This window comes from Calypte anna, chromosome 7, assembly GCF_003957555.1.
Source record: "Calypte anna isolate BGI_N300 chromosome 7, bCalAnn1_v1.p, whole genome shotgun sequence".
In the NCBI taxonomy this organism is placed as follows: domain Eukaryota; kingdom Metazoa; phylum Chordata; class Aves; order Apodiformes; family Trochilidae; genus Calypte; species Calypte anna.
In genome coordinates, this window is record NC_044253.1 from 24,408,915 (window position 1) to 24,434,231 (window position 25,317).

Consider the following 25,317-nt stretch of genomic DNA (forward strand, 5'->3'; position numbering starts at 1 on the left):
CAGGCTGCCAGCATCTCTGTACCTGGGAATCACAGTTTATACTACAAAATAGCAGAATATCACACCTGCATATTGTCAAATGCTCCCTTGAATGTCTGCAAGCTGATGGAACTAAATCATTAAGCTGCTGGAAAAATGGTTCATGTCTTGAGTTGTGACATACGGAATAGGTTTTCCACTGTCTCTCTCTCTCAAATTCAGAGTAATTTGAAAGATTATATGTCTTCCCTTGATCTTTAATATACTCATTTGTACCATGATTTTACCACACTTGTATTTGTTGACTGAGAAGCTCAGTGGTATGAATTAAATAGTAATTGCTCACAGAACAGGAATTGCTCGAGAAAGTTTCCAGCTCGTTGAAATGCACAGATCTGTATCCCAGGAGTGTCTTACTAGAAACATCTTCGTTATGTTCATGGTTTAATTGTGTCTTACACTTTGCCAATTAATAAGATTTCATAACCCCTGAGGTTTATGTGCAAGCAGGATTTGTCAGTGAGTTTTGAATTCAAGATACTGGAGCAAAGTAACTACTTTAGCTAATAAATCCCTCAAGTAACAATTAGTATTATCAATGTTTTATACAGAATTTATGATTCCAGTAAAATTGCCAAATGCCTTCTTTTACACATGCAGCACAGAAATTTGCCTTGTCTATTGAAAATGGAACCAAATTTTTTTTTCCAATTAAGGTCATGTCTCTCACAGGGATGATGAGTGCTTCTTGTTACAGCACTCACAGTGTAACAAGGCTACAAGTCACCTCATTGAACTACCCAGGCTTCATCCCAAGGATCTGAAGCAGGGAACAAGCTGTTCCAGATGCAGATCCAAGAGATTTAAAAATGTAAATTAAAGGGAAAAAAAAAAAAAAGTGGGAAGGAAAAGAAAGATACTTTATTGCCTCTCTATACACTGTATTTTAGGCCTATTCACACTACCTCTGAGTCTGTCCCTAATACTGTGACCAATCAGCTCATTTAGTGCAACACTGGCATAATTTCTCCTCCTCCTGTTTGAGAAGAGCAGATTTGCACAGAACAAAACAGAAGCCACCAGTACACCCATGGTTCAGGGGACAGCTAGCATACATAGGGGTGTTTTTGCAATCCTGTTGTCCACCAGCTGAGAACACTGCTTAGAAAATCATAAATTGAAATAATCTGATCTCAACCTATGTTTTCCTTGTGACCACATATCATAGAAACTTATTCCCTTTAATAATAGGAAGTAAAGTGTTTTCCTAGCTGCTTACAAACCTTATACCTGAAGTTTAGGGCTGTCACAGGCTCCTTTCTGACATTTATGAATATTTGATATTGAGCAAGGTAAAGTGGCAAAGAGATCTTGTGCGTCTCTCTGCAAATCCAGATTTTCATGTTTTATATTCATAGCAACTCAAATACATCCAACAGGAAAAGTCACACAGAATTGAGGAGAATCACAGACTGATCTGGGTTGGAAGAGACTTGTAAAGATCTTCTCCAACACCCTTGCTATGGGCAGGGACATCTTTCACTAGATCAGGTTACTCAAAGCCCTGTCCTCCTGGGACTTTGAACAACCTGACATGAGGAATGAATCAGTAATAGAAAAACACATAATCCATATTTTCTCTGCACAGAATATGCAGCTCTTTGCTAGTATTACAATATCTTAGAATTTGTCATAGCTTCAGTGAAGCATTTTAGAAACTACTGGGTCAAGAGCTATGATAGTTTAAGTTTATATTGAAGGAATACTGTTGAGGAAAACTAGCATGAGGTTGCTGACCTTCAGGTTTTCACTCCAATATTGCAGTTATATGTGCCTCTTAATTAACTCAGCTTTATAAAAACTCCTAGTGACACAGTATAAGACAAACTAGGTGCACCTGAAGGGATGGGGAAAATAATCAAGAGACTGTCATATAATATTCTGAATGTGAATTATGTAAATGAAGCAGCAGCTGCTTGTTTATTGGTTAAAGATCTCAATACCACTTGGTTATTAGCTGTATTTAAGAAGTCATAAAAATGAGAAAAGGAAAAAAAAAGCAAATATAAATAAATCAATAAATTATTTTTTCTCCTATTTGGATTAATTTTTATATATATGTTGACTAGATACAGTGCAAAGCAGATTTTTGAAGATAAAGGTGAAATTCCTGAATATTTAGACCCTTGATTCAACTGTACCTTGCCTTTTGAGTCATCACATTCCCAGATAAGAAAATAGACCTGGATATCTTGGGCAGGAGAAGCACAAGTAGAATTGGTTCTTTAACTAAAACCATGCATTGCTCCAGACTCATAGGTATCTTTCTTCCACGTCTCTTAAGAATCCATAAATATTCATAGAACAGGACTGTAATAGTTTGCTTAACTTGTAATTGAAAATGTATTTTGGAGATTTATAGTGTGATCTTGGGAACTTCAGCTGTCCTCCTGGTATGCAAACAAATGTGTAACATACTTCATGTGGAAGCCAAGTCTGTCACTAGAAGAATCTCTGCTGTCTCCTGATGACATTAAAAGCAGCCTTTTTAACAGCATAGGGAAATGATGATGACATCTGCTCCCCTCACTGGTATTTTTTTTGCAGGGTTGCTTTTAAAAATCTTTTTCAGTAATCCATGAAAAAATGTGTCAGTGACAAATTTTTAAATATGCAGGTTTCTCTCTCTCTTCCTGCCCTTGTTTTACTTTCACATCATTGGTTATCACTTTGATATCATTATTCAAGATGCAAACACTTGGCCTAAAAAAGAAATCAGCTGACTTCTTTCCATCCCTTGGTCCCTTGGTATAGTAGTGACACTGATGCTCCAAAGAAGTATTGCTAATTCAGCATTTGTCCATCTCAGCACAGTTTGGGAATTAGTTACTTACTGAGTGTGACACCTCAGGCAAAACATTTTACAAAGACCAGTGTAGAATAATTGCAATAATTGCTAGGAATAACCCAGAGTAGATTTGTACTTTTTAAGTAAAGGTAAGCAGTGGAATGTGGCTAGTGTACCATGGCTGCCTTGCCAGCTCCAAGAGAAATTGCACTGAGGGTGGAGCTGAGTGGAATGCCACGGCCACGCTCTGTGGTAACAATAGCCACTAACTGCACTTTTGAGACCCAACAACCTGCCACCCTTTGACAAATGCTGTTCTTGAAGTGTACTTTTGCTCATTCTAAACTCATTATAATAATAAAAAAAAACCCAACATCTCCATCCTTAAGGTACCCACCTCCAAGGCGTGAGCACCCCTCACTGAGCTTGCGCTCTGAATTTTCTCTAGCCTAAACCTTTAAATGTGAAGTGAGAGAACTTAGTACCAATCACAGTAAAGAAACGCTTAACTAGAGTCACTCAAGCTCCACCTGTCAGGTAAAATTGTGTAAAAACAGCCAACAGGAGAAAGGTTATCAGGGAAGATACCATTGCATGGACACCCCTGACATCTGGGACCAGTCAACTGCCTGAGCCTCTCTTCCCTCCCACTGGGAAGGCCAGGTTGGCCTCCCCTGGAAAATCTCTATAGAGCACTCATGACCCAGGTATTTTGCACATGCTTCTTTTACAGACAGTAAATTCATCACTAGCAATCCAAAAGAACTTCTATATTGTTTCTTTAGTAAATCACACTGTTCATTCACACTGTTCTGATAGTAAAAAACCTCATTTAGTGCAACCAAATTCCAGCCCGTGTCCTTGATGATTTCCTTACTAGTGTGGTGTTAGCAGCACATCCAGACTTGTTTTTCAGCCTAGTAAAGGTTAATTGCCATCACTCAGGATCTAAATCCAGATACCCCCAGCTCCTCTAATTTTTTCTGCCAAATTTCTTTACTCTCACTTTAACATAACAACCAGACAGAAACATCCTTGAAACAAATTCAGAATGCTGTGACTGAAGCTATCACATAAAGAAGATCCTCATAAGCACTCCCAGTTTTCAAATAAGCCCACTGGCTTACTTAGCCCCTCAACAGCATCACACAGGAGAGATCACATAAGCAAACATGATGTATGTTTTTCTTGAGAGAAGATCTGAAAAATTGCTTGGAAAGAGGTAAATTCTAATTAGCAAGTTTGGAATGAAAAAAATTTTAAAATTTCTTTTCCCAAATTTCCTTCAATTAAAAACAAAATGAAACAAACACACACATACAAACACCCATACCAACCAAACAAAAAGACCAAACTAAAGAAACCAAGCAAAAAAACCCCAAAGAACCTGAGAACAACTAAAGAAAAACACATGAACAATAAGTTACTCATACACTTTTTAATTATAGGTTGCTTTTACTATTAAGACCATGGCAGATGGTTTTTTTTGATCCTATTTCTTTAAAGATTTTCTCAATTAGCTGTAAATCTTTTGAATTGCAGACTTGCATTGCAAACCATTTATATGGTCTCAGAAGAACAGAATTTTTTAAGAACTCCATTTCTGGATGGACTATAGTCATACAGAGACTATATTGAAATGGTCTTTTTGCTATCAGACTTCTGAAAGCTACAAATACATCCCTTTTTGTAAGGCGATATGCTACCAACTGTATGTGTCCTGTATGCACAGATATTTCCTCAGAAAACTTTGTGGTTAAATAAGCATTATCTCTTTGTGACACTGACTCCTTAAATTAAGTTGCTTTTTTCATTCTGTGCTCAGAAGTCACTATCAGTTATCCATGTACATCTATGATAATTATATATATTTATTTGAAACTTTATTACAAAATAATTAAGGACAAGAGAAAGAAAATATAACAACTCAATCTATACTAAGGTCATTGTCAAAAGTAGTTATTTTCTATGATGCATTTAATTAGAAAGAACATATGATATGAGAGAAATGGGCCCAAATTCTCTGTATGTAAAAAAAATGCTCATTTCTTCTTATTAGTTCTAGACAAACTAACTCCTGAAAACTGACTAAGATGCCATCAAACACTGACATTGTTTGAAATGGTAGTTGTAGTGTTCAATTAGCTGCAGATCTCTGATCTTTTTAGCATTACCAAAATGTCTTGCACTAAGACTGCATCAAAACATTAATAAACCACAAAATACTTTTTCCCCCAGGAAATATTACTTAAATGATATTTAAAATTTCTTTTTGTTACAAAACCAGAAATCATCATACCAAGTCTGAATTAAATTTTTTTTAAATCAAACTCTATCAACATATTTTTCTGTCAATTTATTTTAGTTTGATACTTGGGGGTTTTGCCACCTTTTGTAAATGCAGAAACTACTGACCTGACTCAAAAGGCTTTAAGTCAAGGCTAGAGCTGCTTTCTAAAGGAGTTTTTTCAAGGTGCAGCTGGACAGCAAAAGGGTAAGACTGTACCAGCTGCTGAGATACTGAAGCAATCAACTATTTGAGGAAATAAACATTTTAAAATTACAGAAACATTCTTAAGGAATCACAGAAATAAGCATAAGCCCCATGACCTGATATCCACAATATCTTATACACCTATATTTTTTTTAAATGCCATTAGCTAACTTTGCAAACCAGTTTTTACTTCTTTTACTGACTGCTCTTTTCCATTAGTGATTACATTTAGCAACAACCTGACAATGTCTGTCAGGAATCTGTGTAATTGGGTGGAAAGTATTGATAATGAGACCTTATTCCAATTAGGCAGATACAGTGCAGAACTTACCAGGTCAGCAAAATGTGTTCAGGAATGTTTCAAGGACACTTGGCACCCTGAAGCACACATGCATACTCTCATACACACAGGATTTTCCTCCCTCACAAAATTTTAGCTTTTTTAATGAGATGAAAGACAATTTTGAATGAACATGAAAGCAAATTTAAATATAAACTGCAAGATTCTGTTAGATTTGTTTGTTCAAGTTGTACATAAATAAGCATTTTCTATTTATTAAATATCCTAAATACTACGGTTAGGATAAAAACAAACGATGGCAAAATGTAGCTTTTGGAAATTCAGTGTGAAGAGCTATAAACTTGTAATAAAGCATGCCATACATGTTGGAAAAGTGAGGGGACAAGGAGGGGCTGTGAGAGCCACTTGCAGGTGAGCTATGACTGTGATTTCCTGAAGGACTGATGATATCACTGATGGATGGCACTGCCTGGATCTGCTGGTGACTCTGTGGTGAACTGAAAATACTTGCATTGGAAGCCCCTCCAACATTGCTGCCACGGATTCTGTGCTCCGGATTGCATGGCAGACTGCATTACTCCCAGGAGAGCACAGCTTTTCAGTAAGTCACAGCATCTGAGCTGTGTGACTGACGCATGACTGGCAAGAGGTTCAGGAGCTGCAGGTTGGCTGCTGCTGTCTGTAGAAGCTACTGAGGTTGTCTACATCAAACTGGAAGGGTCATTGTGTACCTTTGGATATGCATTTGCATATGATGCATGCAGTTAGTAGGTTTTCTTGCTTATATTGTTGGAGAAACTGTTTCTAGAATATTTGTTCCTGAACAGAAACAGTAAATGACTCTCAATATGACTTTGAAATCCTTCTGGGGTGAATTGTGCACTAGAGAACATCAGCAGGTAGTTCTCATCGCAATATTTGTATTCCTGGTCAGAACAGCACACCTGAGTACACACTGCAGAAAGTGTCAGCCCCAGGTTGTTTCCACTCTTTCCTTCCAACACTCATGGAAGCCTGGGAACCCTACTGTGTGTATTTGACCTATCATAATAAAAATTAAAGCGATTGATGAAGTTTATTTCATTTCTATTTATCTCTCCTAAATTCTAAATACTGAGGGTATAGCTGCTTGCTACCATGTCTCCCTCCTGGAACCATACATCAAGGAGGCCATAAATAACACATGGCTGCCAGTCCCCCATAACTGGAAAGCCAGGAGAGGGGCCTGGTACCAGCACCTAACCCAGCTGGATACAATGGCACAGAGGGCAAGGCAGCTCTGGGACAAAGTAAAGTTTCCTTTCTAGCTCACTTGATAAGATTCAAATCAAGTTAGGCAGGTGTGGAATCTAGAGATGGATCAGTTTCCATTTCTTTTGATGAAGGGATGGTAGAGTTGGCGTTTAGCAATAACTTGTGCTTTGCCAGCATGCAATAATATTTTCCTGTACTCAGAACATAACTGTAGTAGCAGCTCTAACTGAAAAATCAGGTTGTATCTATGAAGTACCATGCACTCAAGTAACTGTTATTTTGACAGATTGGCCCCGATTCTCATCACATTTCTTGAGAGAAATGTTGTATTATTTCATAAAAGAACTCCTGCAATACCCATTTATGTCAAAGTAAGATCATAATGCAGGATTGCAGTCAAGGATGATCAAAATTTCTCTCTCAACAAATTCTGGGTTATGTTTTCATCTTGAGACATGTACCACTGCTGGGGTCCAAATTTCAAAGCAAAGAGTTTGTGAGGGAATATTTATTTCTCTGTTCTTGATAGATAGCAGAATTAAAGCTTGGCTTTCAACATTTTCAAAGGTGGAAACAAATTTATTTTATTTCTGCCTTTAGAGTGTAAAAGGGCTATCAAAACACAAGCGTATGCAGTCAAAGCAATATGAGCCTGAGCTTTTCCTGGTGAGTTTCAATTAAATGAGGAATTAGGTTAAAAATTATGCTTCTTTCTCCCCTCCATTCAAAAGAAAGGAGATGTGATAACTATTAATGGTACAAATTCCCTTAGCCATTTAACTATTTAACTCTTTCAAATTTTTATAAGCATTATGAACACCTGGCAGTTATAAGCAGAAGTCCGCATTAGATTTCCATTAGCTGTAATTCTCTTTATAAGACCTAGAATCTCACTAAGCTACTCTTTTATATCACAAATGACCAAAACTTGGAAAATGACCCAAACCTCGTATTTGCAGGAGTAACTTTTTTCCACTGCAGAGCTGTGCTCAGTGAGCATGGGGATGCTCCAAACACTGAAGCTGTGAGGAACATCACAATGAGTTCCTTTCCTACCAACTGAAGCATTTCTCCCTCTGGAATTAGTTGTCCCTGCCCTACTGCCTCACATTACAAACTTGTGACAATCAGAAAACTCCCAACCTTTTTGAAAATTAGTTTGGGACCAGATTAATGACAGCACCATCTCCTATAGAGAACTCAGTATGGACTACAGTTAGGATTGCCCCGGCTAGGAATCCTGTTCCAGGTATTTGATGTGTACAAATGTGCAGATGATCTCATGGCTGGGGATGTTAATGCTCATGGGTCAGAATGCAGCAGTGCCTGTTCTCAAGCTGGCTGTTCCTGTGCCTTGAAGCACAGGTGTCCAGCAGTAACAAGTTTGTGGACAACCTACAAAACATGGTGAGCAGCATTGCTTTTGCAGGGTGTTCTGCTCCTGTGCCAGCACTGAAAAATCAGCCAGCAAGAAGCTAAGGTAGCATAAATAGTACAGGAGATAGTGTAAATTCTTCAATTAGTGTCTTATGCTCAGCAAAAATTTAGACAATAATTGCAGATTCTTAAACCTGACAGGGGATGGCAAGTGCTGGCTTTTGCTAAGAAACCCCAGCTTTTATTTAAACACGTGACAGCAACTTGTGAAATGGGGGACGGACAGAACCACCATCTGGCTTCAGGCAGTCCTTGAGTTTGCCCTTGCATGCCCAGGCTGTCAGCAGTGGCTGCCTGTGCACCCTCCTCTGCTCCAGCAGAACAGCACACGGGAGCAGAATCCTTCCCAAGATCAGTGAGACAATTCCCTAGGTTCCTGTTTGTGGAGAGTTCAAGCACCGGTGTTAGTAGCACAGTCAGGGTATCACTTCCCCAGAGCTGATTCTCCTCCTGGTTTGAAAATACCATAACTGGGACCAATGTTATGGCAATGTTACCTTTTTAGTTGTTCATTTCCTTCCCTGAAGTTTTTGTCAGAAAAGACCAACCATGTCATTATTCCCTATCTGCTGAAATACCTATATTTTAATAATTGTAGGGCAGCTTACAGTGTAATGATTTTTGTCTAGTCTAGAGCACTGACACAACTGTATTGTTTCACAGTTAAATCCATTCTGTAACAAATAAAGTAGGTCCACTTAAAAAAAAAAAAATAGCCTCTGAGGTTTCCTGCCAGCAACCGGCCAAATTTTGCAGTACAGACTTTAATGTTCCTCTCTCCATATGCAGGTTATAGCTTTTGGACTGTGTTCTTAGAGCTGATCTACCATGGGACTGCATCCAGGGCCTGAAATTCCAAGGTAGTGACAGTATGATTACCTCCATCAACTGGCAGGAATGACTTTGATCTTTCCCAGTGGCTTCTCACCCACCAGCCCATGACTTGCTCCCCCTTCCCACCACTTGCCATTTGTTAGAGATTGTGAATATAACTTATAAGCAAGTTGTTTATCTTATAATTGTTCTGATTTTTCCACATCTGTGTTTATCCCCATGCCAATTTGTTTCATACAGATTTCTGTTGCCCTCCAGGATGTTTCCTGTGATTTAGTGGCCTGCACACCAAAGTAGCGCAGAGATATCCTTGTTCCTGAAACCTCAGAATTAGCTCTTGCTAAAACATTGGCCATGTTTTAAGCTCAGGATGCTAAATATCTCTTTTAAGATGCTGGCAAACTAGGAGCATTAACAAGGACATACCTTCCTGCCTGTTTTACAGGTCCTTTCATGCAAAAGTAACTGTATTTTTTCCCCTGTTCATGAAATTTCTTTATCTTTGTTACACCTCTCCAGAGCTTTGAGGGTCGCAGGGCCACACAATAATTCTAGGAATAGCTCCAAGATATGAATAATTATCTCTCCTGCCTTCATCATTAGATGCTTATACAGCCTGTGCTATGCCCCATCTGGATAACTCTATTTCATACATTTGGGGGCCTTTCTGCTATTTCCCTGGAGCTGCCTGTAGTTTGTGCACAACTCTATTGCCAAGGCAGCAACCAGAACCAAAATCTCAGTGTGAACGTGGTGCTGAAAGAGGTAAATTGCCTTGTAATGAAGTAGAGGATCCAGTTCTAAGTCTCATGCAGTGTTGGCCTACCACATACATGAAAGTTGGTTTGTTCTCACTCCCTGTGGCTCTTCCATCACTCTCGGTGAGGCAATGCTGGCTTCTTTGCCAGGCTGAGCTACAAAATGGATACTATTACTCCTTGTTGCTATTTCTCAAACTTACTGTCTAGCCTTGTTAATACTGTCTGAATGCCTGTGCCTTGCTGTTCCGCAGTAAGGGTCTGATTTCAGCCTCGTGCTTCATGGAGCACTGATTTATTCAGGCACAGGGGGCCACAGGATGTCAGGAACATGTGCTTCTTCAGACTCTAGGACACCTGCTTGTCCTCGCCTGCCAAATAACATTTTGTTCATGGACACTTCTGGTTGCCACCAAGACAGATTGAATTACAGCAGGTGCCTGGGAAACCCCAGAACTTTTTGGAAAACAGCAGTCTATGTGAGAGGAAACCACTCACTGCATTAGAAGCCAATGTATACTTGGAAAGAATAGTGGGGACAAAATGGGCCACAAGGAAAGGAGCCTAATGAAGCTTGTGAAAGGAGCATCCCTACGGTGGCTGAGCCACCAGCTGCATCTAGCTAGAGGGAAACAAGCAATCAGATGCCTTCTCTGCTTGGGAAGAGGCTGAGCTGAAGTTTCCAAGGCTGAATGGGGGGGAATGAAGTGATGCTGTGGCAACAGATACTCTGGGTTGTGAAGCAGGCGTGGTGGATCCGTGGCTGCATTGCCCTGCCCTGTGCTTGTCTATCAGCACCAGCTGGTGGTGCTCTTAGCAGAGTTTTGATGCATCTAAAAATGTATAGAAAATACAGATTCCTTCACTCTCATGAACAGTGCACTCAAATACTAGCAGGTTCCTTTGGGAGATAACTGGTTCAGAGCACTGCCTGAAACCCCACTGGCAAAAAAAAACCACACCCCCCCTCCCAAATCCCCCAAACGTTATTGAGAGCAGTTGTAGCTCTCCTATAGGTCTATAAAAAAGAAAAAAACCAAAAAACTATAACAGATACCATTTCCCACGATTTCCATGGGAAGTGGAAGGCAGGGCTTCAGTACCTGGGGAATGACATCCAGCAAGGTGCACTCTGCTGTTATGAAGGCTGCTTTTAGACAGAATAATTTACACAACAGGAACTCTGCTGGTGGTAAAGACAAGCTGGATAGAAAAAATGCATTCACAAAGTAATTGAGACATATACAGTAATCAAAAGGAATTAACCCAGAGCCTTAGGAAAAAGGCTAAAAACCCTAAGAGGGCTGAGCAAATGTAGTTACTTTATACTGTGAACAATCATTTAAAATATGGTAAGTAGCAGGTGATAAAAGCAACCTTATTTTTGATTTTAAAAAATGTTTTAGAATGATACCAGATATATATATATACTGGTGAATATCAGGCCTGTAAAAAAAACCCCTTCAGATAGAATCCGAAAAATCATACTTGTTTAAACCAGATATATAATTTATAATTCTACTTTTTTTTAGAGTGTATCAAAATCCTATTGTTACAGTCATTATGGATCACAGGGACTAAGGAAACTTTTTCTTGAAAATCTAAGTTTTGCCAAAGTAAAGATGCCTTCCTATGAAAAGTTTTGCTTTAAATTTGTTTCCGCATTTTTTTCATAATTTTAAAATAGAAAAGAACCCTAGTCCACCCCCCCCCCCTCCCCACACACAACCCTGTGTTTTGCAAGTGTCTATTCTGTTCTTTCTTCTATTACCTAAGGACAAGAAAATATATTATAAAAAGAAAAAAACACTTCCAAAACAGTCTCACAAGAAGTTCATAATAGTTGTTTTTGCCCTCCCAATATATTATTCTTGGCAATTTTCAAATCCAAGTTAGTCACCTCTTAAAACACACATGTGTTTAAACAGCAATATATTGAGTGATCTCACAAGAGCACGAGTGAAGTGTGGGTAAAGCTGATGCCAAGCCTAGATGCTTGCAGGACAGGGGACCTGGCTGTCTTTTGCTGCACCTGCCCCTGGCTGGCTGCTGGGCAGCTCTTCAGAGCCAGGCACTGCATGGATCTCCTGCCTTGGTCAGAAGTACCATGAGGCTGCCACTTATTATTAGCAAAAGCACCAAAGTTTTGGAGTCTGAATCAAAAGTGCAGAGTTTAACTCTCATTGACTTTGGCTGCACACAGCATCACTTCACCAGAATCAGATTCTTTATTTTCTCTTTAAAATAACACTGTACAACCTGAGTAAAATATGTGGTGCTGGTTCAACCTCAAAGTGTCAGGACTACATGCACTTAGAACTCCTCTGCTCTAAGAAATCAAAAGATGTAACATGTAAGGAAACTTCAGTGGGACAGTTTACTGCATGAAATGGTTTCTGTCATATAGAAATTAAAAGGGAACTCTAGCTCAGAATGAAATGATCAAGTTTATTTTAAAATACTGATGAAAATAAATTTTTTGTTGAATTATACAGTCCTGAAGAATAACAGAACCTGATTTTAATGCATACATGCAATTGTAAAAGACTTCCACGTGCAAGGAAAAATAATAGAAAACAGGTACAAAACATTTCAGGAGTTCATACTAACATCACAAAAGTTAGTATGGAATTTAAGGAACTGAATTGAAGGGATATGAGCTAGATAACTTTGTATGAATATAGACTTATGGTCAATTCCTTCCAGGAAGACTGCACATAATCTTAGATATTAATATACAGCAGTCAATAGCAACATAATAGTAATTACCTGATAATATCTTTAATAATAGATAATAATATTCTTACTATTACTAATGACCTATTTGGCCTTTGCATGTTGTTGATGCCAAGAGCTTTTTTACTCACATATCTTTAATCTCTGGTTCTACCTCTAAAAATGTAGCCTGGATGTAGTGATTTTCTCTTACTTATTGATAAATTTTCTGGTCTTCAAATTTTAATTGCAATCATAATAATGGAATTAGAACTTAATGAAATGGCAATTTGGGGCTTAGTATTTTTTTGTTAAACTAATCTTTCTTATCCATTAGCTTTAAAAATGAGAAATAGGGCATATTTTTTAGCTGGACTTTCATGACAAATTATTTTAAAATAACGATATTTTTTTTCAGATCCAAGAAGAAAAATCCCTTAAATCTTTAAAGAAGTGGGATTAAGCCAAGGTACTTCAAGTGGTATCAGCCTTGAAGTAATAGAAGCTTTCCTGATAGCCTGAGATAAGAATAGACAAAAAAGCAGAATCTGTTCTCAGGTTGGGAAAAATATGAGGCAGGAGAGATAAGTACTTATTCATTACACAAGAGACAGCACTTATTATGATTTCTGGAAATCAGAGAAGGGCTTGAGAATCCCTAGTCACTGACTAAATTACTTAAGAAGATGATGTTTCATCAGTACTTAATTGGAAAAAAATGGAGAAAGAGCTTGAGTGGATGTCAAAACTGAAGGTGTGATTTGTTAACCAAAATACCCAGTTATTTCAGTGATGGACAAAGAAGAAATGTAAAAGTCTCTGGCTATGAAATACAGAAGGATATTTAGTCTCTCATAGACAAAGTTGAGTATGGTAGGACCCTACATGGAGAAAACTTAAAGCATGAGTCTCAAGGTCAAGCCTCAGGCAGGTACTACTGTACCAGGTTTAGATAACTAACCAAAATGCCACAGGATCAACTTGGTTAAATGTGTTTTAAGAAACAGCTTGTCAGTAACATCAACTGGTTTGGTTTGGTTTGGGTTTTTTAACCAACATATCTCAATCAGCTGTCCATCCGCCCTCTACAGAAGCAGAGATGCTGCAAAGTATCTCACTCATAGTTGTGCTTTCTAAAGAAATGTGTAAACTTACTGTAACTTATTGTAATAATTATTTGTCTTCATGGGGACGAATGCAGGAAACTTTCAAAAAACAGTGGTCACTTGCAGACATGATTCTAAGATCTGGGTGATATTTCTATTGAAATTTCACAAAGTGTTTGTAGAGCTGAGACAATGAAGCTCTTTTGTTTCCCATTGACATATGCTCTGTGACAGTTTCATATCTTTGCAAAACTCTTCCCATAAAATTTGGAAGGAGTTTTGGGAGTCTTTTTGTTTTCATTTTTGTTTTTTTAAATGCCTAGGAAATATTTGAAAGTGACATCTGGTTTAAAAATAAAATCGAAAGCTTGCAAAAAAAAAAAAAAAAGAAAAAAGAAAAAAAGAAAAGAAAAAAAGAAAGATTTTTTGAAATAATTTGATGGTCACAAATCAAGAGAGGAGCTAACTAGTCTTGAGTTTCAGACACAGTTATATGATTTATTGTTTTATTATAAGAGTCTGCCCATATTAGCCAAGGTTAAGCCCAAATCCATAGAGGCTGTAATGCACAGGGTTAGAATTTCCCCTTCTTTACCAGACAGGCCCAAGTGCACCCTGCAAGGGCTTATTTGCAGGAGAAAGCAGATGGTGTTTGCAGTGCAGCATTCCAGCTGGGATTCTGCCAGGGAAGGGCAGCTTTCATTTTTGTCCCCTTTTCACCATGACAACTTCCCCAACCTGGCTCTCATCACTTGTCTTTTGTGGCAGTGTTAGATAGAAGAGGATTACAGGGCAGCAATGTTGACTTCTGGTGCTACAGTTCTCCTTTGGGCGAGCACAGAATTTTGCTTACATAGCTAGTAACTAAGCACAGAAGGTGGAAGAGGTGTGATTTATCCTTCATTCAAAAACCAAACCAAAACAAGCAACCAAAACCAAGGGATGAAGCAATTGACATCAGGAGAGCTTGGCAACCTGCTCACTAAAATTTGTGTCATAGTGAATGTTACAGACAAAATCAGGCACCTTGTGAGTCATCCTGGCTGACCACAGAAAGCCTCCTCTCAAAAGACACTTCACCTCCCTGCCTTTCTAGGGCACTTTCATCATGTACAGAAGCCAGGGAAATAGTGTTGCCTGCCATGTAGCTAGAAATGCATTATGAACAGTGTACATGATAAAAATAATTTCCCTGATTTAGAGATGCAGAAACCAAGAAAAGGAGATAGTTTCTTTGCAGACTGCCTACCGTGTGTTTGGCAGGAGTGCTGGAGGGAGCCCAGGCTGCCTGCAAGAGATTGCAGGGGAGTTTGGCTCCAGCACTCCGTGAATAGACCTAACATCACGGGCTGAATAACTAGAGAATTGTATTGCTGTTCACTTTAAAGCACATCCCTTTGTCACTCATCACTTCAAGAACTACTTATTTCATGAAATGAGCTTTTCTAGTGTCAATCTTTCCAGCTAAACAAAAAAAGGGATGAAAAAAGGAGTATTTCAAAGTCTCTTCTTCGTATATAACAAATGATGTGGAGTGAAATACACTATTCTTCAAGCTTGAGATGTGAATTGGTATCCAGCTAGGACTGAAACATCCCTTAACAATAATACCTGATAGTTCTCATTACACTGCAAATGAAAGTGTTTCACAAGGATCACTTGAAAGGCTCAAGTAAGATACATTGTTAGCATTTTTCTGTTTGGAAGACCTGTGGGATAAAAACCAGATTAAACTACCAGAACCCGTTAAAGGAACTAAATTTCACAAGCACAAATAATAACCTCTGTCTCTCCTGTTTTCCCATACTCAGAGACAGGTTTTTCCTTCTCAATGATATTTGTTTAGGCAAGAAAAATCCCTTGCCAGAGCACAGCCACCACAGGAGAGCCCTGACCCTGGGTCTGTGCAGCAGGAGCCCCAGAGCTGCTTCTCTGCACCCACACTGGGAAGGGACAGTGCAGCTGCCCTGGGGTTTCAGGAAAGTGTCAATGAGCACTCGGGGCCAGAGCACCAGTGGCCCTTGGAACATGGGAGGCAGCAGGCAGAGGCTCAGCTGCCCACTCTGAAGCCACTGACCTCCCACAAAAAGGATCTGGGAGTGCAAGGGGGTTTCTGCAATGAGAAGGACAGGAGATGTGAGTGCTACAGATCTTACAAGATTTTAGCCTTTTCCCTTTCCTTTCCTTTTTGCATTTCCTTGACCCATTTTTTTTCCCTGACAATGCTTTATGTGTTTTACCTAGGACACCAGACTAGACCACACTGCCTCCCTCATACCTGCCAACAAGCAGAAAGGCAAAAAAAATATTGCAAGAGAATCTGTTTTGCAGATCTAATGGGCACTTGGAGCTTATCAAGTGGGTTAGGGGATGCTGTCTTCATGGAATGTTCTCAGCAAGTCTTTCATAAAACACAACCTATAAAATAACAGGTACAAGCTATCACCGATTTTAATTTGCATGATAACAGGCTGTCCTGGACTAGCAGAAGGAACTCTGAACTTTTTCTCTTCCAACCACTCCAGTTCTCCCAACAGCAGAACATCAAAATAAAGCCACATTTCTATGTGCTGCCCTTCCAGGAACCCTCAACCTGAACAGTGCTCATGAGTATGAAGAGAGCTGGAATTCATTTGGCCTCTGGACCCATTGACATTTGCAGGTACAGTATCAGTGAACATCCTGAGAGCACCTTGACCATCAGCTATAACCCAACACCAAAGATTCTATTCATTTTAGAAAAGTGCAGATTGCTTGAGGACTACTTTAAAAGCACCCCTCTTGGTAAATAAATTAGACTAGAAGATACCAAAAAATCACTGATTTGCAGGAGCCAGGTATTAAGGAAACACAAACCATGTTTTACTGGAAAAAAAAAACCTAATGAAACACTTAATTTGACATTGCTTCAAATTGTTTTAACATGAAGCATCTAGGCTTTGTATGTGAAAAACAGAGATTTCTTTTTTCTTTTAAATTAAACAGTGAAGAGCAGAACCAGCTTAATGGCATTTTATTTGTTTCCTGAATAGAAACTAAGGAGGAAGAATAATTAATCCTCTTTGCCAAAGAGAACATATAAAATTTTAATAATTCTTTAAATGGCACTTATTGCTGAAAGAGAAGTGTTTTGGTGCTTCTAAATGGAAGGAGAAGCAGAGACGACATTTTTCCATTTCATACCATATTTAACAATATCAACTCATGTCTTAGAGATTACTATATCTGTGTTTGCTTTGTTTTGAATTAAAATCTCAGTAAAGCTCAAGCTTTGGTCTTTTGGGAATGCCAGTGTGGTTTAAATGGCATTATGAAGAGAATGGAGGGTGCATGGTGTCTGTCTCAGGGATGATAAAACAGGGATATTCACAGAAAAAAAAAAAAAGGAACCTCAGGAAACAACTCCATGAGGCAATAGCCAATATGCTCAATCTTCCTCAAAGAGGATCCAGAAAAGATTTAATGCCTCTCCTTCTAGATAATAACATGATTAGATGTTTATTTGATTATTTATATAGATTTTTATGGTTGTTGAAAAAAAATATTGACAACCCATTTCACACAACCAACAGCTAAAGCCCTGCTTTGCTGAATAGGGGCTCCCAGAGGGGTCTTGGAAATGCTCAGGAAAAATTCTGCCTCTAGGGCAGGACTCTCACAGTTTTTTCCATTCAGTAAAGTGTGTGCTGAAAGGATCAGCAACCAGCCCCACAGCTCCACTCACTGCACCAGGCTGTCCCTAGGGAAAGCCTTCATCCTGCTGGCCTGTTCAATGTCTCTTTCTCCTGTTACAGCTAAAGAAGTGGCTGGTAGATGTTTAGAAACATTATATAATGATGAGTTTGTCTGCATAATAAGAGCTTCACAGTAGTAGAAGCCAAATCAGGCTACACCAGGCCGCCTGCCTGGACCAAAAATATGGAACCCTATGACAAAGTATGAAGGGACAGTAGTTGTCATTTACCTTGAGAGGGAAGGGAGTGGGAATTCAGCACCTTGTATTACTGCAGCCAGCACATTTAACTCATCATTAGTACTGTCAGGACTTGGAAAAGATCAGAAGAGCTCTAGCTGAGGTAGTGGGTTCTATTAGAGCTTTTATTTCCCATGTTTAATCCTTTAAATTTGATCATAGCTGCAAGACTAAAGCATATTAGGGCATGAGTAGCTCAAGCTCAACAGTTACTAACCTGTTTTATGTGCTTCATGGGTCAAAGCTAGCTACAGGAATGGAGTTGCAAAAGTCGCATTCTTGGGAGTCTTATAAAAGAAAGTCAAAGTATCCCACCTCTCAAATAAATCAAAATATAGAAGTGTTACATAACGTATTCACATGACTGCATATCTACAAGAAAGAAGACAAGGAACTTCACTGAATTTTTGTGCATAAATACATCACTACAATGTAACTACAATACTTCACATTGATTTTTTCATCAAAAGAAGCCACAGAAAGACAAACAAAAATAGTTGAAATATAAAATATAGGACAAATGCACCATAGACTAACAGGTCAAGATGCCTCTAAAGCTTCCAACTGCTCTAGAATGCCCTTCAGATGAGAAGGCAGCAAGAGTTTAAACACAAGTCTTTGTATGGACATTAGTCATTTTTTTTGCCCTGTAGCAAGGTCTGTCAGCCTGTTTAGAATGTCACTGGCATCCACACAGAGTAATAAGCCAGTACCTGCTCTAGCTTTTTAGCTGCTCAGTGATCTTAAAGCACATTTCACTCATGGATCTTGCATTTAAAACCTTTCCAGACATCAAAGTACGACTTAGCAATTTTGTCACAGATAATTTCATAGCCACCTTTCCTGCCTATTACTGGTTGAATCACAAGTAGAACCTGGCCTCATTCATTAAAAACAGGTAGGGTTTTTTGCATAGGTCTCAAATAAACTGAGGACTGTTCCTTCACCTCCTGGGAAGCACAAGCCTCTTGTTCTGGCTCCTTTTGCAGTCACTGGCCATGCCGAGCAGATGCCACCAGAGCCTCCACACTGGTTCCACCTCCATCCCAGTCACACTGCCCTTTTGATGGGGATAACTGGGACATCACTGGGCACTGAGACTGAGCTGCCCAGAGGGCAGGGGCAGTGCCAGCAGCACCTGGGCAGGGCAGTGCTGCCTGGGGAAGCACCCAGCATCTGCTTGTGAACACAAGAACTCCACAACAGAAACCTCCAGAGACCATCTTGTTTTTCTTGTCTGGCTTTGCCTGAAGTGAAAACCTCCTCCCAAAGTGCTACTGCATTCATGCTCAGGACTACACCACCTGTTTATTTTAGGGGAAGGAAGGCAGCAGTGGGTGGGCTTTTTTTTATTTCAGGCTAATTTTTTTTTTTCTTTAATTATACTACTATCATCATTTACATAATCTGAGCCAGGCAGTAATTACATCATATTAAAAAACCCCTAAATATTTAAAATCCTGTTAATCACCACTCTCCTGACTACAGCTTTTATTCCAACAGGGCAGCTGCTGGGAAAAAAAAGTAAATGTACTCCACTGAGGCAAGTTTATGATGCCATTTCTAACTAGCTGATTACCTTACTGTGTGACTAATGCATTGAAATGGAACTCCCTAAATTTGTTTCAGCCTCACTAGTTATCTCATGTATTAGCCAAAAGAAAGCAAAAAAGCATGATAAAATGATAAGTATATCTTTGAGTGCACTGTCAAATACAAGAACAAATGTTAAGCAGCATTTGATAGGTAGATATTCCTCTACGTTTCTCTTCTGAAGGTATTAAAAATGTGCCTTATTTATGAAATATTTATGAAAATTTATGAGTTATATGAATGATATCAACTAAAAATCTAAAGCAAATCTTCAAGTATATCATTTGCTCCTATAAATTAGCACAATTTTGTTCATTTTTATTTAGACAACTATTTTCTGTTGTTCTACTTTTTGGATCAATAGGGCCTCTAAAAGCACTCACACTTACAGATGCTACACAACACAGGTAATGTTTCTTTTCCTTCACAGACCCGAATAAAGTTGACCAAAGATTGCATCCTGAAAAACATTTCATCAATACAAAAGCAGATTTTTAAGGCTGGTGGAAAATTAATTAATACATTTAACTTAATTCCAAATTCTTCTTTCGGGCTTTAATGACAAGTTAAGAGCTGAGTTTAAGGTGAAGTTTCATCAGTTTTGAGGAAGTCTCTTATTGCCAATTCAGGGTTGAGCATGTCTTATAGGAGAACTTACATTCAAACAGCAGTGACAAAAGTTCTGTCTATAAATACAAAGAGTCATAGCACATATGTTCCACTTCCTTATCTTGGCTTAAGAATTGCAGATTTCTTGTGATTTGCAGTCTCCAGCAGCAGCACTAGTGTCAAGAATGGATTCTACCATCTTAAAGTTAATTTTTTTTGCTGACATAAGGCCCTAAGGACAAAGGCTCATGCACGTGATGTCCCTTTGTTTTTTGCTACATTCACAAGGCACCACCTCCATGCACAAATTAAGAGGGCTATTGACTCAGTGGGCAGGATGCACTGGGGATGTTTTGGACAGGATCTGGGGGGACCTGGCATAGAGAAAGCTCCTGTGTTAAAAATATTTCTGTGCAGTTCTAGACTTAACATTACATGTTTATATATACATATATCCCAACATATCTCACGAGGACCCATCACTTTCTTTCCAATGGCTAACGTGCATTCTGCAAGAACAATAACCAAAGCATCATCGTTGCTTGCTGGGTAGAAGAAAGGAAATGTACCTTTGAAAGCTGGATGTTACTGCAAGAATATTGTCTTCTCTATTTCCCCAGACCACGTTGACTTACAGAAAATGACACTATCACAGAAAAAAAACAACAAACCAAAGCACTGATTTCAAATTATGTAATTTAAATAATAAAATTAACAGAAATTTACTATTCTAATTATATTTAAAATATTTTCTATTTTCCCAAAACATGCAAATTATATTCAGTAATTTACAGCACAAGGTTAGTTTATTGAGAAAATGTTTTTTTTTTTTAAAGTTCAGTTTCACCCACTAAAACCATACAAAAATTAGAATCACAGAAATACATTTTAGCTACAGTAGAGCTTTGAAAGACCATATAAAGGTTTATTATTTTAAAGCACAGAAGGATTCTGTGCCTCAGCTGTGTAGAACACAACTTTTGCTATGTGAGCAGAGACTAAATTTCATCTTTTCTTTCTCAGTACCATGGTTATGAGATGCCTATTAGCTACACCCATCTTAGTAAAGATAGAAAATGAGGGCAGAGAAAAAAAAATTTGACCTCTACCCTGTGGGACTTTGGGATTTGTTGTAGGGCCATACCACCCAGATCACCTAAAATGGGTGCATTCAGTTTAGGGCTGACTATACCTCCAGTCTCCATCCTCTGAGCATTGGATCTTTGGTATCAGATTTTGTTAAAGCACCAGTACTGCCTTCTCTAGGTAAAATGCCTTCTGGCACCCTTCCAATTTATACCATGATACAGCTCAGATCCCAAAAGAAGATTTGGCCATATGGTTTTTATGTTACATTGCAAAAGGGCAACTAAAGCTGGCTGGGTCCTGAAGTAAATCTGCACTTAACATCTGCTACACTTTATCACCTGTTTTGCACTTTCAAGATGGAGCAAGCAGTCTCGAGTAGGTTGACTTCTATATTTATCTACACAAAAAATAAATAAAATGAACTGCTTCGAGGTATAAGCAGCATTAAAAAAATGCCCTTAGAAGAAATTCTCAGTCTGTTCCAGGTGGTATATAGGGATTGATCTGGGAGACCTGCAACAGAATCTAGGTTGAAGTTTCATGGAATTATTTTTTATTATCAATATGAGATGTCAGCATAGATGCAGCTCTCCGAGTCCTGTAAAATGATTTTGCCACAAGGAAAGACAAAGGCAAGCTATACGTGCCACCGGTTCAGCAGCTGACACTAGTTTTCAGGATTGTTTTGTAGGATACGTAAGCCCTACAGGCCAGGTTTTCAAAGGGACTCTCACACCCAGCAGCTCCAACTGAGGTACTGACTGGCTCCAACTGAGCCAGTATATGCCAGTGTGCTGAGCCCACATTCAGACTGGGCCCTGACACAGAGAGGTTTCCATCACCCACGCACCCCAGCAACTTTCCAGGAGCATTCTGAAATAACATCAAGCTTACTGTCAGCTCTCCTTCTCTCTTCCACCTCCCTTCTGTTTTATTACCAACAGTAATCCCATTCTGGGAATCCTAAATCATGTTACATTATTTTCTCTGTCCTATTATCAGTTTCCCTCTGTGGGAATAGCTGGCAAGTGCCAAATTTATTCCGTACAAATTGTTTTAAGGGAAGACTGATGTTCTTCAATCTTTTCTTAAATTGAACATTGTATCTTGCTGGTGAGGACTGCCTATTGAAGGCATTTGACTTGCCATGCTCCAGCCCAGTGCAGAGAATTAGATTGATGCTCCATATTATGGAATCGACGCTCTGAACAGCTGGCAACACAGCTCATGGCCACTTTGTGCATTTCTTCATTTTTAATATCTCTTCTGTTACCCTTTAACAAACTGCAGCCCAATTACTCCAGGGAACAAGTAAAGATCTGCCCCTCTCACACTGCTTCATCAATCAGGATCAATACTGTTGTTTGCACTAAATATGACTTAAAAGACAGTGTGTAAGGGAGGAAAGCAGGACAGATATCCAGTCATACTGCAGCATTTACCACAGGAGACATCAATTGCAATGCAATAAATGAAAGTACAATCATACTACGTGTCATGGCTACTCAAAAAAACACCAGATTACAAAATGAATGAAAAAATGTTTTACTTTCTTAAATTCCTTTTTCATCCCCTTATTTCCACTGCTGTCCCTCTAACACACATGTATCCACATGGCCATGCACACATGCAGATTTCCTCTTGAAGCTTGCCAGTTGCCACAAATTCATCTTCCTAAGTACATAATTCAATCCACTGAGCATTACACTGTGGTAATGCTGATGAGCTCTTAATTCTTCTGTATTTATTGAAGCAAATTTATCACTGACCCTAATGAATCTTCCATTATGACAAAAATGTCAGTGCCAAATCTCTTAAGAAGGTCTGGCACACAGTGGTTTTAAAAGGTCAATGTGCTTTTTTTTATTTTTTAATGGGTCATTTAAAAAATAGGCACTTACATTTAAAAAGACAAGATTACATACAAAAAAAAAAATATCACTGACTCATCTATTTGTGTCCTGACAGATTAACAGTGTTGCTTAACTAATGCTTAGAAAGGGCATGGGAAAATTATTTAAAGCTCTGCTTTCATGTGCCTGCTGAAGTCATCAAGAGTTGTGTGGTCACATCTGCATGTTCAAGAGGATCCACTGCTCCTGACACCATGATCCAGAAGCAGAAGATGGGATGAGGAGATAGAGCAAGTGCAGGGAGAATTGTGGTAGGACATGAGACTGCTCAAAGGCAGCACAGAGCCTTCTGCCTTTGGCTGCTGAAAACTCTTAGCAAAACTGATCAATAATCTCATGCATATAGTGAAGGATAACTTTATTTTAGAAGTAGTTTTAGTGAGTTACTGGTATTTGTTGTGAGTGAAATTATTTACTTATAAGATTCACAGTAGTAACAGTGCCTATATAGTAGTCTACAGAGGTTGAAAACTCTCAAGGAGCTGAACAAAGTCAGGAAACAGCATTGCTGTGGTTTTATGGGTAGATAAGGAGAGTCAGGTAAAAGTATTTCCTAGGGTGAAGTGGCAGCTGAGTGGCTGAGGAAAGGAAAACCAGTGTTCATGTTAAATGAATTTTACTGCCTTTGCTGCACTAGTGTTGTGTAAATATCAGGAAAAAACAAGATTTTGGAAGGAAGGATCTGTTCACTGGAAAGGTTAACAACCCAGGAGATGGGCTTAAGGCAGAAAAATCTTAGCGTTGTACATGAAAAAACCCACAATGCTAAGGTACATCCATTTATAAAGCTCTCTCAAAGGGAAACACTGCCAGGAAAGAGGATTAGAGCACCATTTCTAGCCAAGTCTTATCTCAAATTCAGATCCCCAGAAACAAACAGAACCACAGCAGTTCTGTCTACAGCCAGCTGTTACTAAGAGCCATCTCTAGAACTGCAGACACCCACTGTCTTAATAAACTCAAATCTGGCCTTCCCCCTTCCTGTCCCAGAGGTGTCTAAAACTGAAACACTTCTTCCAACAAATCAACCCACAGCCTGAGTGAATTATGAGGGGAGAAATCAACACTATCATCTGCTTGTGGAACAATAATTATCCCTTGTATGCTACTCCAGAAGCAATGCTGCTATGAAAAGCATCATGCCTGTAAACTAACACTTCTGGGAATGGTGCCAAAATGAGGGCTCATGTCTTTTGCTCAGACTGTGAAAAACAAATCAGCCTTGATGTTTTTTCAGCTACTGCCTCCCCTAATAGGAACCAGGTCCTCAACTCACCCATGGCAAGTAGACCTGTGGTGACAGCAAAGCTGGGGCAGTCTTTGTCCTCAGGGTTAGCTAAGAGATGACAGGCCCAATGATGGTGGGAAGCGTGTGTCTTGGGGACACTGGGACATGCAGTTGTCAGTAGCAGACTAAAGGAGGACAAGCTTCCTGTGTCTCCAAACCCAGCAATTCAGGGAAAGAGACTCTGCCTCCAGCCTGTTGGTCTGGGAGAAGTTACTGAGTGGCCAGTCTACTAGCCATGACGAAAGCTTGCAGAGATGAGCAGATGTATTAGGAGGTAGCTAGAGACCCAAAGGTCTCAAGGACCCAAAGTGATGCTAACAAATGAAAGGACTGTATCTTCAGCAGCTCCTCTGGGAAATTTGGTCCTGGAAATTCACCATTTCCATCTCTGCACTGGCCTCTTCTCTTGTGCCAGGCATCTGCCAACATGGCAAGTGGACTTGATAGACCTGAGCCTGGTGATGGGAGCCTGCCCAGAGGCTCCACTAGCACAGCAGAATACAGGAATTTTTTTTTTAAATCATCTGACATAGAACTGATTGTGTACATTTCTGGGTTCTGATCATTACCTGCAACAGATAGAATGTCAGGAAGAACATCCAGGAGAACTACACTTGCGATTTGGATTACGTGGGAGATAATCAGATTGCCACTGGTTTTGAGCTTGTTGAGCTCACTTCTGACATACTGTAATTCTGAAACTAAGTTGTCGTATCAGCTGGTAAGTGACAAGTTCAGTGCTAATCTATAAAAATTACAGCCTCCTTACTGCTCAGCTCATTAAACTGACTCTGTCTCCTGGCCACTCATTCATCTTCATAATCATCCCCCATTCAGCTACTAACCTCTTCTGTGTGTGCAGTTTACAGTACATCAGGAAGATAAAGTGGACTGATATTTGCTTCTAAAGAGCAGTGGCTTTTAATTTTTACACACACATTAAGTAAAAAGATAAATAATATTAGTCCATTTCACATATTTAGCTCAAACATTAGAAAAACAAGAATGTATTAAGATTTTATAGCAACATTAACTTGGCTACATGAGGTGATTTTTATTCCAGTTTTTCTCAATGTAGCTATGTTTATGTAGCACCACTGAAACATCCATGTTTGAAGTAACATGT